This window comes from Ambystoma mexicanum, chromosome 10 (assembly GCF_040938575.1).
Source record: "Ambystoma mexicanum isolate Mex_15411 chromosome 10, UKY_AmexF1_1, whole genome shotgun sequence".
Classification (NCBI taxonomy): Eukaryota; Metazoa; Chordata; class Amphibia; order Caudata; family Ambystomatidae; genus Ambystoma; species Ambystoma mexicanum.
The window spans coordinates 1180022052-1180038342 of NC_090932.1; positions in this window are offsets into that span (position 1 = coordinate 1180022052).

Consider the following 16291-nt stretch of genomic DNA (forward strand, 5'->3'; position numbering starts at 1 on the left):
CTTTTGTTACATAAGATATCTCGGCAAAATGTGGCCCCTTCTTTCCCCACATTTAGGTGGTCATAACACCACCAAGGAATCCTAGTTTGCTGTAGGGGGGTGAGAGAAAATGACCAAAAAGGGAGAAAATGTTTTTTTTTTCAGAAAATGCCAATAGAATTATGTACAAAGAAGCCTGTGTTTTGTTCCTTGTAAGAGCTAGGAGCAAATGGTTTGCTGTGCTGAATTCGCATTTCCAAGGCTCTCAAGAGCAGGTTGAGTGGAAACCAAAAAAACATATTTTGATATGGTTACCAGCCGTTTTGTGAGAGGTAGGCGATTTGTGCCTTTTTCCCAATAGGACATGCGTGGACGGAATGGAAGAGAAGGGTAGGAAAGCTGAATGGGAGGACAGAAAGGCATACATTTCTGAAAAGTAGACAGAAATCCAAGTTTAGGAAGGGGTGAGTTGCGCAGGTCAGGCAAAAACTATGTACGGAAGAATTCTACAGTTTGGGGAAAAATCGGGAAAATGACAGACAAAATGTGTAAGTATGTGGTGGACATGGTTGGCCCGGTAAGGTAATGGCTTCTGTGAATTTTGAGAAAAACAATGAGCTGCTACATTCCCCTGACTCTTCCATTTAGGAAATAATACATTTTTTGTAATGTTTCACAAAACAAGCAATACCACAAGCCAAAAACCGTGCCAATGGTACACAGGATTTTTATGCTTACGGCCTAAACAGACGTACTTAGCATGTTTAAATAAGAAAAACAAATGTGGTGAGAAAGGGCAATCATACATTTTCTGAAAGAGCACAGGCAGACCTTTTGAAGGGTAGGTGACTTGTGCAGGTTACAAAAGTGTATAGTGCCTTAAGCAGTGACTAAATGTAGGTCACATTTGGGAAATTAAAGGTTTGTGTGACAAAGTACAGCAGCAAATTGGTCAAAACATTATGAAAACCACGCAAACACAACAAATGTCGTACCTTCCCGCGTTTCCACAGGTGCCCCGACGAAAATGGTACCTCACATGCGCGGGTGCACCTACCTGGGTGAAAGAAAAAAGGCAAACCATTGGTAACCCCAAGTCTTTCGGCAGAGCAGATTTTGAGGAATTTTGCTCTTGTGGACAACCTACAGATTTGGGCCTGGGGTGTCACAGCCACCATGGAAAACAGGGAACCCCATGCATTTCCGAAAAGAAGACACCCTTGGGAATCCACAGAGGTCTGACTTGCATGAATCACCCCAGAATGTATTACCCACAAGCCCTGACAAAGTCGGAAATTAGGGGAAAGAAACACAATTTTCAGACATTTCCCACCGCCAACTGACAGAAAAACGCTGCCAACAACACATGGCCTACCTTCCTGCATTCCCACAGGTGTCCCAATGAAAAGCAGACCTTGTATGCGTGGGTGTCGTCACCTGGGTGAGAATGAGTAAATCATCCATACAGTAACTGCTCTGGGAATAAAAGAATCACTGTGTAGTACCCAGTGCCACCCTGTTTCTCCTCTTGAAGCCCATTCACATGCACCTTTGCTCACAGCCCTCATACATACAGCTCACAGTGCAATAGGACATACAGGGTTGGTTCAGCACATGAAGGGAAGTTCACGTGAGAGGTAAAGCCACGTCAAGGCACCAACCGTTTTACTGGCCATTCATACACCTTTTTCGTGTCTCCCTGCTCACTGTGCTCAGAGAGGCACAGCTTCACCTCACTGATGAGGCCCAACAAGGCTGAAACACGTGTATGGGGTTGCTGTTGGTACTCTTGTTCAGAGAGGAATTCCCATAGCATTCGGTGCTGGACTGCCCATGTGGGTGGACAAAGACTGATATGCAAATGGATATTTCCCATCTGTGAAAGGTACAGTGAGCAAAAAGCGTGTGCTGCAAACTCTCATCTCAGAACAGGTTATCATGTCATGTTCTTTCTAGAGAGGAGCGCCTGCTACCTTTATTTAAACATTTTTCGTGTCTGCAGACAGTAGGCATCCATTTCAGCAGTCGCACCTCTACCAAATCACTTGATCCACAGCAACCGTATCTGCACACTTATAGCATGTGGACATCTACTCACAATGCAACCAGGTCTTTAGCAATATCTTTCACTCCATTTTCCAGTACTTGCATATCTACTGTGTCTGCATTCAAATGTCATGTGGCACTAACCGTATCTGCACACTCACAGCAAGTGGACATCACCTCATAATGCAACTGTGTCTCTAACGATATCTTTCACACCATTTTCCAATTTTCCAATTGGAATTGGTTTCACTCAGGCACACCTAGAGACAAAGGACAGGGAAGTTTCAGGCCCCTCCCTCACTTTCTGCCTTTACACTGGAGCCTGGTCGGGCTTCAGGGATGAAGCCCGCCAAAGGCAAACTACACAAAGGACTCAAACCTGATGCAAACAACAGAGTAAAAGCCTAGAAGAAACAAACTAACAAGAAATGGCAAAAGAAGAAGACAGCAGCCATTTTTAGAAAATGGTCACCCTTGTGTGTGGCAAAGCAGCTGAGGTATCAGCCTGCAGATACATGTCACTAGGTCGTAAAAATTAAACCACTGCCACAAGCCATTCGAGTGAGTTAGTGTAACAAAATGTTACATGAGGAATGGGTTAAAGGAATTACTATGTAACCCCCCAGCACTCCACATAGGGTGGTATATGCCGGACCCATAAAGTAAAGGTAAGTAAGACAGGGGTCATCTTATTATTCTTGGGAACAGTACTTCACCCAAGAAAATGTAGTTTGTTTGTTTATTCACTTTTTAGGCGCACCAGACCCAGGGGTAGTAGGGCGCAGGGACAAGAAAATGCAAAGCTTACAGGTTACATCAGAGCATAGCGTGCAATATGAAATACAGTGATTACAAAGTATACACATTCGAGAAAGGTCAATCAAGTTACAGGTTACATCATGGCAGAATGTACAGTAGAATATACCGTGAGGTCATAGGACACAGATAATTACAAAATATACATGGGACACAGATAGTTACAAATATACAAGGTTCAACTGAGGGCAATCAGGGTTGTAGGTGACATAGGTCATGTGAGGTCAGCTGAGGTCAGTCGAGGTGAGGAGTTAGATGACATTTTTTCTAAAGCGAGGGTAGGGTGAGTCCACTCTCAAGTCTTGTGGTAGTGAGTTCCAGGTCTTTGCAGCCTTTACCTGAAAACTATTACCTCCGATCGTCTTAAGTCTAAAGTTCGGTATTGTCAGGCAGTTGGAATTGACAGCTCTAATCGGTCTGAGGGATGTTCTCCTGTGGAATTTGTCAATCAGGTATTTGGGGGCGGAGTTATTAAGGGCTTTGTGGGTCAGGGATAACATCTTAAGTGTTATTTTGTTCTCAGTGGTCAACCAGTTGTGATGGCGTCTGGCGGCAGAGAGTTGGGATCTTTTGTTTATGCCTAGTGCTGCTCTCAGGGCATTATTTTGTAATATTTGTAGTCTTTGCATTATAGTTTTATTCGCTCCGGTGTAGAGAGTGTTGCAGTAGTGAATCCTAGAGAGTATTAAGGCTCTAGCCAAGATTAAGCAGCTCTTATTGGAAAGGAAAGGTTTAGCGGCTCTTATTAAATTGCACGTGTAAGCTGTGGAAGAGGCAAGGGATTTTAGCTGTTTGTCAAGAGATATGGTGGAATCAAGATAGAATCCCAGGGTTTTTACGTCCTTGGACACTTGGATGACACTTAAACATTAGAAGAAGTCCAAGGGACTTCTCAGTGGTACTGCACAAAAGGTGCTGTGTGCCACAATGATAAACCCCATAGGCATCTGCTTTTGCAGACTCCATAAAACAGTAAGGAACATAGACAATTATAGTCAGGAAAATACATGAGGGAGTGAAAAAAAAAGTCCCACTCACTCAGTAGTAAAAAAGCCCAGAGTCCAGCAAATGATCTGGGGGTCTCTAAGCTCAAACGGCATTGGCACAGAAATGAAAATTCTCCCTAACAGTGCCTAACAGAAATAAGAAACAATGAACATATAGGAACCTACCCCTCCCCCCCGCTTCAACCCACAAAGCTCCACTGATATTTGTTCAGTGACCAGCAGAACAGTGGCATAGGAAGAAACTCTAATAATATTAATGCCCGATCCCAAGAGGAATTTTAAGGGGAAGCAATATCTTTTAATTAGCACAATGTAACCCTTATTGGCAAAGCTAGTTACTTTTTTACTCCCTGAAAAATCATTTGACCCCAAGAAGGGACAAAATAGGATTCAAACCTTTCTCAGAGATAGAAAGTGAAATTACAGGGAACATAATGACGTCTATAGTTTTTACCAACCTTCCGCACCACAGCCTAGACAAAATTAAACAAGAGCCTTAATGGGGTTTATTATGGATCCCCAACGATGTGAATCACATGTGTATGCCTTTTAAGTTAATAGAATACATTCTCAGAGATGCAACAGATTGAGTGCCTTCTTCTGTAACTAGGGATCCCTCTTCTGTAATTCTTTATCAGTTAAATAAGATGGAGGGAGATGCTAGAGAGAATGCACATATGCACATAGTTATATTGAAAAGCCCTGAGCATTGAAAGAAAACGAAGGTGCTGTTGTCTAGAATATTACTAGAATCTTCTATCCTTTAGCAAACAAGAAACACATGTCCTTCACTGTATTACCAAAACGTTTGACTTGTTTTCTTAATTTGCTGCTTTGTTCATCACCCACAAGGAGTGTGCACCTGTGCCCTTCCACCCATACTCTTCCCTGACCCTGTGCTAGCCTACAATACTAATTGATAGAGCACTGTAAAAAGTGATGGATTGTAGCAGTAAACAATCACTGGGAAATTTGCAAGCAAGGCATATGCCTCAACATGATATTGTGTGCATTTTAAGAATGTCATGACTCTGCATGTACACAATTATTTTGCAGTTCATAAAAGATTGTTTGCAGCATGCCCCCCCCCCTTTATATCATTGTGTGGGATACAAGCGCTCAGTGAAACAGTTTTTATATGGCAGTGAGTTACCATATAATGTGTGAATGTCTATGCACCTTGGAAAGGATGCAGATTGTGTGAAAAGGTGCCCTGATACTATAGACCACTAATGTCAGGCATAGTCCATACCCATCATCCCTTGTAGGTCAAGTAAATGATATTGCATGGCTGCTCTCCACTTACAGGGTAATGGTAGCAATGCTAAAGTACATTTGGCTTCACAAAGTCCTTATAGGGCAAATTAATATTTGAGTTTTATAATGTATTAACTTGCAAGAGGACCGCTTCAAAGCACTTGCGTGTCATATGTACAAAGAAGATGAAATGTGGGATAAGGTTACACATCCACGTAGTCTGATTACTTACAGCCAGTATCCGATAGTTGAGCTGGAATATCAAGACTAGTTATTTTAAGAGAACGAAAATGTCAGGTAATTGCTGTGGCTTGTGCCTTATTAAATCTTTTTGAATAGGTGAGAATTGCCTGTGTGCGCTGCTAAAAATCCTCTGAGCGGCACCCAGAAGGAAGCTGGGCAAGCGCACATGTGCACAGCTTAGAGGGAACATTGACGGCAAGCCTCAAGTGGAAGGAGCCAGAATCACATTCCTTTCCAATGTACGCCTGAAGCAGAGGGAGCTTCACTGGCGTTTCCATCTAAGGCAGGCCTCAAGTGGAGAGAGCTGCTCTAGCATGCCTTGCTAAGACACCCCAAAGGGGAGTGAACCACAGTGGTGTTCCCTTCTTCTCCAAGGCACGCCTCAAGTGGAGGGAGCTGGAGTGGCATTCCTTTCCAAAATACGCCTGAAGTGGAAAGAGGATGAATCGCGTTTGTTTGACAGTCACGCCTCGAGCTGAGGGAGCTAGACTGATGTTTATTTCAAAGGCAGGCCTCAAGTGAAAGGTACGGGAGTGGTTTGCCTTTCCAAGGCAGGGCTTAAGTGGAGGGAGCAGGACTAGCAATGCTTGTCAAGGCACACTAAATAAAGTGAAATGAATTGAAATGCTGTTGCATTTTTATTGAAGGTACACCTCTAGTGCAGGGAGCAGGAGTGCCGTTCCTTTGTAAGTTTTGCACGAATTCAGAGCCTATGGGTCCCCTTCGAGGAATGATGGGCATTTCCAGAAATCAGTCGATCTCCCAATACTTTTCCTTTGTATGATACAAAAGGAAACTAGGATGTAGGCAGAGGGCTGGCTTGGAAGGGCACTGGGGACAGTACACCTGAGTATCCCTCCTCATTCCTTGTTTTGTACACACCTTACATTTTCTGTAAGGTTGTGTCTTCATGGCTGTGGCAGGAACATAATCAGCCAAATGTTGACATGTCAATCTGGCCACATCTTCTACCTATGGAAAGGAGGGAGTTTGTACATGGACAATAGTCAGAGATTGTACAACTTCTTTTTCAAAGTTCAGAAACAAGAGGTTGTTTTGTGGAGCAGCTACACAGTACACCACATAAGCATTGTGCGTAGCTATATGCATAATGTGTACGGCCAACTTTTTCCACATGCGCAACTTGCGTTCAGCATGGTATGGCTGAAGCAATTGGTCTGCTTTATCTACTCCACACATGTACTTGTTGTAGTCCAGAATGCAGTTGGGCTTCCGCACTTGCTGAGCCTGCCCACGCACAGTGACTAGTAAAGTGCTTTTGTCATGAATAGTACTTAGCATGTGCACATCCCTTTTGTCGCAGAATTTTACTGCCAACAGTTCATCCCGCTGCAATGCCATACATGCTCCCTTGTCTAACTTCTTACACATATGTTGTCTGGGGAAGCCTTTGCTGTTACTGCGGATTGTACCTCATGCCAGTGTGCCCATATTGTACGATTCCTTGAAGAGTGGAATTCCTGTGTAGAAATTGTCCACATACAAATGGTTACCCTTGTGGAGCAATGGTGTGAGAAGATCCCAAACAAAATTCTCACTTACCCCTAAATGGGCTGGGCAGCCCATAGGGTTTAGGGTGGAGTCTTTTCCAGTGTAGACTCTCATGCTGTAGGAACATGTAACCTTGATCCCGTATCGTGCTCTCTTGCTCAGAAGGAACTGCTTGAACACTAGTCGACCTTTGAACAACATCAATGATTCATCAATGGATATGTTCTGGCTAGGAACATAGACCTCTGAAAATCGCTGAGTAAAATGCTTCAGAAATGGAGGCTGAAGTTTGAATAGCCTATCACAATTTGGGTCAGTTCCGGGTAATGCTACTGAGTTTTCACTGAAATGCAACATACATTGCAGTGCTTGAAAGCGATTTCTACTCATTGTTGCTGGATAAAACGGGTTGAAAATACAGCTTCAGCAAAAGAAACACTGAGGTGATAACAAGGTGAGGCCCGGGAACATGAGCATCCCCTAACAATGGGTGGAGTAACTCAGCTCACTTGATGTCGATCTGACTCCCGGTGCGCGCCACTGATATGCCCGGCATAAAGGTTGAACACTTGCCTTACTGTCAGACACAGACACTGGACAGATGCCCAAGATCGAGGCTGGAAGTCGTATTTACAAGTTGGTATTGATGAATGTTATGAGTGCAAAGTTGGGGGCTCACTGTTATATTGGTTTATACGTTGATAGGACCGCTTGTTTTGCGGTTCCCATTGGTGGTCCGAGGCCGACTGGGTGATGTTAACCTGGGAGGACCGGACGCCGACTGCACGGGGGGGGGATGGGATGGGTGGGGGGATTGGGTCGACACATAGTACACTGGAAGGCAAACCTGGGGGGCGGAAGAACACAAGGCAAGTTGATGAAGGAACCGAAGGCGTACTGGGCGGGTCACTCACTGGCCTCCTCAGGACATGTTGGGTCCCAATCTGAGAAAGACGGATCACGCCCCGTCCTATCAATCGACTCAAGGGCCATGAAGCAGGCGATTCAGCCATTGAAATATTCACATAAACTCTGTGATGTCTCCTGCACTTGCATCCATTAACAACACGCTACGCATATGCACACTGAATGTAAAGGGACTGAACTCCCCCACAAAACGCTCCATGGTGGCCAGGGAATTTAGGCAGTCGAACATAGACATCCTGTTTCTCCAAGAGACAAGATACCGCAGAGGGGAGGAGATACTTATTCCATCTCGCGAGGTGGGCCCTTCTTTCTGGTGCTCCAATATCACAAAAAAAGGGGAAGTGGGGATTCTTATTCGCAAAAGTCTCCGGATGGCGACTCTTGACACGTGGACGGACAAGGAGGGAAGGGCTCTCGTGTTGGTGGGGAACATTCGCGGCACAATTTTCACACTGGCTACACTTTATGCACCCAACCAAGGGCAGAATAGGTTCCTCCATAAGATTACGGAGAAAGTATTCACCATGGCACAGGGACACATAGCTCTTTGGGGTGACTTTAACACCTGGATGGACAGCTCGATGGATAGACAAACTAGGGCAGATGTGCAGGACCCACCCACCTCTCAAGATGTAGCCGAAATTTAACTTACCCTTGACCTATATGGTCTCACTGACAGTTGGCGTCACCTGCATCCAGCAGATAGCTGCTTCACCTTCCACTCCCTCCCCCATGACACACTCATGCGTATTGATTATATCTTCCTTAACAACGGCCTCCTGCAAATACTTCGTGCGGCAAGTATTCATCCCACCGCGTGGTCAGACCATGACATGGTCGTGGTCCATATGTGCTGCGATGACTTGGCACCTCGAAACTCCAAATGGAGGTGCAACGATTCCCTATGGACTGACTCGGTTTTCAAGGAAACCCTTGAAACTGAGATTGAGCAATTCTTCCTTACCATTGATACGGGGGAGGTCGGGAAGGTACACGTATGGGAAGCTGCTAAGGCCACCTGGAGGGGGGTATTCATTAGGGAAGGGGCGCAAAAAAAGAGAGAACGTGCACTCATAGAAAAAAACATCAGGGAAAAGCTCCACATAGCCCAGAAATTAGTACAATCTTCCCCGTGTGACAGACCCAAACACATGGCCGAAGCCAGACGGCTCAGGGAAGAGCTCCGACTACTCATCGTTGGTAAAACAGCCCAAACCCTACAATATTTAAAACAAAAATACTATGAAAGGGGCGATAAAGCAGATGCTCTTCTGGCGGCACGTCTTCGGGCACAGAAAGCTGAAAGATGGGTAGATAGTATTAAAAGGGTTGATGGCACCCTCACAGATATGATCGTCACGTCTCCTGAGGGGATACAGGAGGCATTTGCCTACTTTTATGAGGATTTATACACATGCGACCCCCCCTCCCCCAGGAAGCATTGACACTTACCTTAGAGAAGTTAGGATCCCCACACTCACACCCACAGAAGCCAAATCCTTAGACACGCCAATTACCGAAGAAGAAGTCACAGAGGCCATAAAACGTCTAAAGACTGGGAAGGCCCCGGGAGACAATGGTTTCACACCCGGATTCTACAAGGCTTTCTCTACACTCATCGCCCCCTTCCTTGCATCCTTATTTAATCACATTTCCGAAACAGGCCAGGCGCCCCCGTCCTTCTCACAAGCCCTTCTCGCTGTCATTCCGAAGGAAGGGAGGGATCCCACGCGTTGCAGTTCCTACCGCCCCATCTCTCTTCTGAATATAGATGCTAAAATATACGCAAGAGTCATTGCAGCCCGACTCGAAACATACTTAACACGATTAATTCACTCTGATCAGGTTGGCTTTGTCAACGGGAGACAGGGTGCAGACACCATGAGGAAAACCTTACATCTTATCTACGAGGCGCAGGGAATGGGAGGGGGCTCATCTCTTCTTTCACTAGATGCTGAGAAGGCCTTCGACAGGGTTGCCTGGGACTTCTTAGAAAGAGTACTAGTCCGGAATGGATTGGGACCGAAGTTACGCCGTGCCATTACGGCCCTGTACACATCTCTCACAACATGTCATCCGCCGTTATGGCAGAGGACGAGATTGGCGGATTCTTGCTCATTGGAATTGGCGAAACCGACATAGAGGGGTTTAGTCCCTTTTTTGTTTCCTTACGCACAGCTCCGTGCAGTATTTAAGCTCCGCCCACAGGAGATGCGTTGCGTTGCAACCCTCGATTCAGGATGCTTCCTGTTTCCGGGTCCCTCTCGCTTTGAGTTTCTGGCTTCCTTCGGTTCTGCCAGTGACTAGCTATTTCGCTTCGGCGATACTTTGCACTGTTGTGCTTTCCCCCCTCTTCTGCTCCTCCTCTCTCTACGGCTCCCTGCCGTGCCTGGCTTATTTACTTTTTCTCTTGTGTTCGGTTCTGGCTCTACGGAGCCTCTCTTTCTTTCTCTCTCTCTCTCTCTCTCTCTCTCTCTCTCTCTCTCTCTCTCACTCTCTCTTTTCTCTCACCCTCAGGGTCTTTCCCTTTTACCCAGGTATCCGTAGCGCTCTTACCTGCTCCTGGCGCTCCTGGACCTGGTGCATTTACCGCCTCCTTCTCCTCCCTGCACAGTAAGGACGGCTGCTTCTTCCGGTGGAGTCTTCTACTCCTTTTCACTCGTCCAGAATCTCCATCTACTGGACTGCAATTTACCTTCTGTGACATCGCTCCCTATGTCCTCCGGTTGGAACTTTCTCCTCCTCCTCCAGTCAGCACCATTGGGGATTAGACTTCTAAAGAAGAGCCTGTCCTTCATCAAGGGTTTTTCCCTCTGGGGTTTTTTCCCTTTCCGGCTTGATTCCGGAAGGGGAGCCACAGGACAGCTGTTCCTTAGCTGTCACTGTGGCTTCTCTCCGTGACAAGCAAGTGCATCCCAAAAAGAAAAGAGACTACCTCACCCGGCGACGCCTCCAGGAAACCAGCGAATCCAACAGCTCAGGTGAGGAGAACGTGGGCATAGGGGAGGAGGGCAGCAGGAAGGAAACCTCGGCACACAACATCAGTGACAGTAAACGGGGGCTATTCGCGATGGTTCCCTCTGGAAAGGGGAACGAGGCAGGGTTGTCCACTGTCAGCAATACTATTTGTGCTCTCTCTTGAGCCGTTGGCGCAGAGATTGAGGCAGGATGCTAGGGTAAAAAGGCATTATGGTAGGAGATTGCGAATACAAACTAGGCCTCTATGTGGATGACATACTACTGCACCTAACTGACCCCCTAAGTTCTGTCCCGGCCGCGATCAGCATCATCAAAGAATATGGGGAACTGGCTGGCCTTAAAATCAACACCGGAAAGTCGATCCTCCTTCCTCTTGACAAACGTCGAGACTCTGAGGCAGATCGATTCGCTCCCTTAGTAGTAAAGGTCAGCCTCACCACGCTTCGATATTTGGGTATTAATGTGACCCGAGACCTTGACTCCTTTTATGAGGCTAACTTTCCCCCACTATCGCTCTCCCTCCAAAAGGACATCCAAAGGTGGTCCAGACTCACCATCTCCTGGCTGGGCCGATTAAATACAATAAAAATGGTGATTCTCCCTAAAATACTTTACCTGTTCCAAATGCTCCCCATTAAAATGCCCAAAGAATACTTTACGTGCATGAGAAAAACCCTCTCAGCCTTCTTGTGGCAGGGCCAGAAGCCGAGAGTCCCCAGATCCTTGCTACAGCTCCGGAAGGACAATGCGGGAGTGGGCCTCCCGGATATAGAAGCATATTACAGGGCAGCTCAACTACGTGTCCTTGTCCCGCACATCAGGCAAAAGTCAGAGCCACAGTGGATAGCCCTAGACAACTACCATCTCCTGCCATTCATTCTAAGCGAATGGTTATGGGTTCCGGGGCCCCAATTGCGAGATAGTGTTAAAAACCACCCTATTATTGGAACAATATGGCAATCTGGACACCAGGCAGGAAAATGGTGGGAGTAACAACCTGGCCATCTCCCCTTGGACACCTGTGGTCACCGGGGATTCGGGACGCTATCCCAGAACCAGGGAGCTTCGAGACATGGTACGATGCGGGATTAGAGAGGGCTGGTCAACTCTGGAGAGATGGTGCCTTTATTGCAATTCAGGACTTACAGGAGGCGCTCAACATAGGCCCACTCTCGGTTTTCCTATATCTCAGACTCAAGGGGGTGATGACAAGGGCGGTATGGAAGGAACAACTACAAAGGGATCACACCCCGTTTGAAAGCATTCTCAACACATGCACGGGTTCAAAGGGCTTGATAAGTGCAATGTACTCAGCGCTGATTGAGGTTGATATCACACCATCACACACACTGAGGAACAGATGGGAATCAGACATGGGAAGGCAGATTTCACAAAAGCTATGGCTCCAAATTTGCAGAAGGACAGCCAAATCTTCCATATCATGCCAATATAAATTGCATGCCGTTAAGTTGTTATACAGATGGCAATATGACCCGGTCCGGTTGGCCAAAATGTACCAAGGAATAAGCCCACATTGCTGGAGGAGCTGTGGAAAACGGGCCGATTACTGGCATATGTGGTGGGGGTGTGAGGCGGTCCAAGCCTACTGAACGGAGGTCCTCAGTTGGATCAAGGAGCTGGATGAGGAGGACAGAGAGGTACACCCACTTCTGATCTTATTTGGCTTGTTTGAAACGGAAGACGCAATTAAGAAAGCACCTAAAATGGTCTTGGGTTTACTGCTGGCCGCTCGAGCGTGCCTCACCATGGTGTGGAAAAGAGCAAGGCTCCCTAAAAAGACCGAATGGCTGAGTGTGGCCTTGAATATATATAGAATGGACAACCTCACGGCGGTCCTACATGGAGATCGCACCTCAGTAGAGAATGCATGGTCGGAGTTTCGGGCTAAATATGTGATATAAAAAACGTGTGCAAAGCGTTACAATGTTTGGAGGCATTATGGTTGATGGCTGAGTCTCGCTGCTAGGCCAAACTTGCAAGTTGTAATATGTCTATGAATGCGATATCAGGTAGTTAATAGTGGTTCGGAGATAGATACTGGTTTCTTCCAGCCCTTCAGACGGTACTATGTGCAAGGGGGGGAGAGGGGAGAGTAGGGGTAACTGGGTTTGATGAACCTATTCAAAGTTTATGCGATGTGCATCAGATCCCAAACGTTTTTATACACTGTTTTGCTATCGATGTGATATTATTATTTTTTTTGTACCTAACCGTTCGGTTGTAAATGCCTGTATATGATTGTCAAACTTTTATTTTGAAAACTAATAAACAGACGAGAAAAAAAAAAAAAATACAGCTTCAGTAGGCCAGTACATTGAGATAGACGCTTCAGCGATATTCCCATGAGCAGAATGGGACCCACCATTTTCTCATCTCAACATTGGTCGTTGGAATCCATGATTGTGCTCTGGAATAGGGTTTGAGAGTGGGACCCTGTGACCTCAAGAACTGTGCAGAGTACAAACTTGTTTGCTGAACCACATCTGCAAAAGGTTGAAAAGTCAATATGCTGAAACCCATCTGTTCTGTATTCACTGTGCATTCTGATATACCAGTGAAAGGGGGCACAACAGGCTGAGCCATTGCTGGAGGCACCCACTGCGACTCATCAGCCATGTCAGGATCTGGCACATTCCTAGCACGTCCTGCATGTCCCCTCACCCTTACAGGTCCCCTGCATGTGGGAAGTGTTGGAAAAGATGCATGTACTCTTTCATCCTCTGTCATCAGATGATGAGGAGAAGGAATTAGCATCCATCGAAAACTCACTTCCCGAATCAACTTCCTGCTCACCCTCAAAAGCACTATCTGTTTCAGAATGCACATCCGGCTCTGTGCCTTGCATGGAGCCGGACTCCATCACTGCAGCGAAAGCCTCTGCACCAGACATTGTTCGACGAGGAGCCATGACTACTGTCGCTATGGAACCTTTGACAGCCCAAAGAACAGATAAAGACTGAATCAATAAGTATGTGTGCTTCTCAAAGTATGGAACCTAGTAGAGTAAGTGGTATTCAATGCCACAGACCTAGACCACACAAGTACGCCAAAATGTCCAGACTCTGCTCACAAACTGTAGCAGCCCTCTGCAATATGATGCACAGAGTTCTATTTTGCAAACACTCACTTGAAATGCAAAGGACCAGCTCACTGCTTTCTTACAAGTGGGTAGACAGCTACAACACACCTGCACCTACAACAAAGACAACAAAAAATCTAAGAAAGATGCCATCTTCAGGTATACCTTACACAAATACAAGTGTGGGGACGAGGATTGAATCCACAGTACCAATTCAGAGACCGCCAACGTGCGTTGCACCCTCCCCTCCTCCATGGGGTGCAGGTGGATGGGAATGGAGGTGAGAAGCAACCACGTAATTCATTAGTGATTGGGTGAGTTGAAAAGGCAGAGGTGCTCAAGACGCAGACAGGGAAGATAAGGAAAGTACATGGCAGGCCCTTCCAGACAATTGCTGGCACACTTTCGACAAAACCCCCTGCTCATTCACATAGGGTTCTGTGTTAGAAGGGGGAAGGTCACAAGGATGGAACTACTGCAAGGGCCAGCAAGTGGAATTAGGCTGCTGAAAGTGGTGATGGTTTGTAAAGAAATAAGCAGCACCGTCATATTGAATACATTGACATGCCATGAACACAGCGTACTAATCAATTGCTAGGAAGTCGGAGTCTCACTGTCAACATATTTACTCACAATTGTATTACCATGCCACACAATCCAGTAAATCCATCAGTTACTGGGCTCCCCTCCGCAACATAGCCTCTGGGCAAAGGGCAAAATGTCTGCGATGAAAATGTCCATGCTTCTTTTTGAAAGGTGCACCCCATCTCAGTGAAACATCAGATCACCTTTGATAAAGCCATGGTAAATTGTCAGAATTCTATCATTGCCCTTTGTCAGGCTTGCCAGCTCGCCATTCAGTTTCCTCACAGAGGATTTGATGGCCCTTTCCTTCCCTGGAGTTCTCAAATCCCTCCTGGGAATCATCTGGGACCAGGCCACCAGAGTGTTTGGAAACCTCTGTGATATCCATTCCAGTTCTGCCATCAATAGCTCCCGTACCCCTTTCCGTCCCATAGATGCCAAATCATTTCCTCCCAGGTGCACCACTATAAGGTCCGGGGGGGGGACATCTCCTTTTGCCTGGGCATTGCTGATGGCTCCTCTGAGCTGCTGAAGGTGCATTCCACCGACACCAAACCAGTGGACGGAGAGAGCATCCCTCTGAGACCCAGATGTGGTTGGCCCTCTGAAATGTCCTGCAGCCCTTGGATGATAATCCACACAACCCTCATCCTCACTAGGAAATGGAAACATGAAAACCCCCCATGAAAATGGCCAGACATACAGTTTATCAATTAGCACAACTATTGCTTCAACACATGTCTCTTGCAACAATCCCAGACACACACTTCCCCCCAATCTCACATGCACTTCACATGTGAGAGAACAGTAGATAAATACATAATTGGCACATACTTTTCTGGGAAAGAGGTGAAGGACACACTATGTCACTTTGTGCCAATGGCACAGTTGTGCTGGCACAATTGTAATCAGTGAAGGTTTCTGTTCCTGTGGCTCACCGAATGTACTGCGCAGTGGTAAGGTGACTTGCACGTACTGCACCGTGATACTTTGGCTGGGTCACTATTCTGACAGAGGAAATTAACTCCATAGCAAGTGTGCATTGTATGCTCTCTGAATATAGGCACCCTGACAGAATGTGCGCAAATCATCACAAATGGATAACATTTTGGGCAGTTTCATTGTGAGAGCTTCGGCCAAAATCCAGGACCACAAGTGAACTTGGGGGCAGTCGACCAACAAGGTAGAGAAGCGGCCAAGGTCACACACATCCACCCCGACCATCCTAGACCTCTGGCTGGCCATCGCTACAGCTTTCCCCTCCAGGAAGGGATGGGGACCCCACCGGGGCTCCCTGCAACCACTGCTGAACTTGGGGGGTGAAAGACCCACATGGGAGATGGGCGCACAAGGCCAGCAACATCACCCCGACTGTCCTGGCCCTTTGGCTGGTCTGTGTTGCAGCTTTGCCCCCTGCAAAAGTATGGGGATCCTGGCGGGGCTCACTGGGACCACTGCTGGACTTGGACGACACAAATGGTGACTGTTCCAATAAAAGGAAAGATCTCCATACCAAGTGCACATTGCATGCTCAGAAGAAATGACCATCTGCATTACTAGCGCAAACATATTTCAGAAATTGGTATTCTTTATGTTGACTCTTTTCTTTTCTACAAAGCAGCCAACTTCCTCTATTCAGGCCACACCCATCATTGCCCACATGACCTCCCCACTACCCATTTCCACCCATACCAATGACACTACAGCCACAGCTCCTCCCACCACAGTAACCATCCACCACCACATTACAATGCATACTAACAAAAGGAAATGTTGTACTACTTTCATAAGTCAGCGAAAGCTTTCGATTAGCCAGAACTGCAGAGGAAACTCAAAAGAA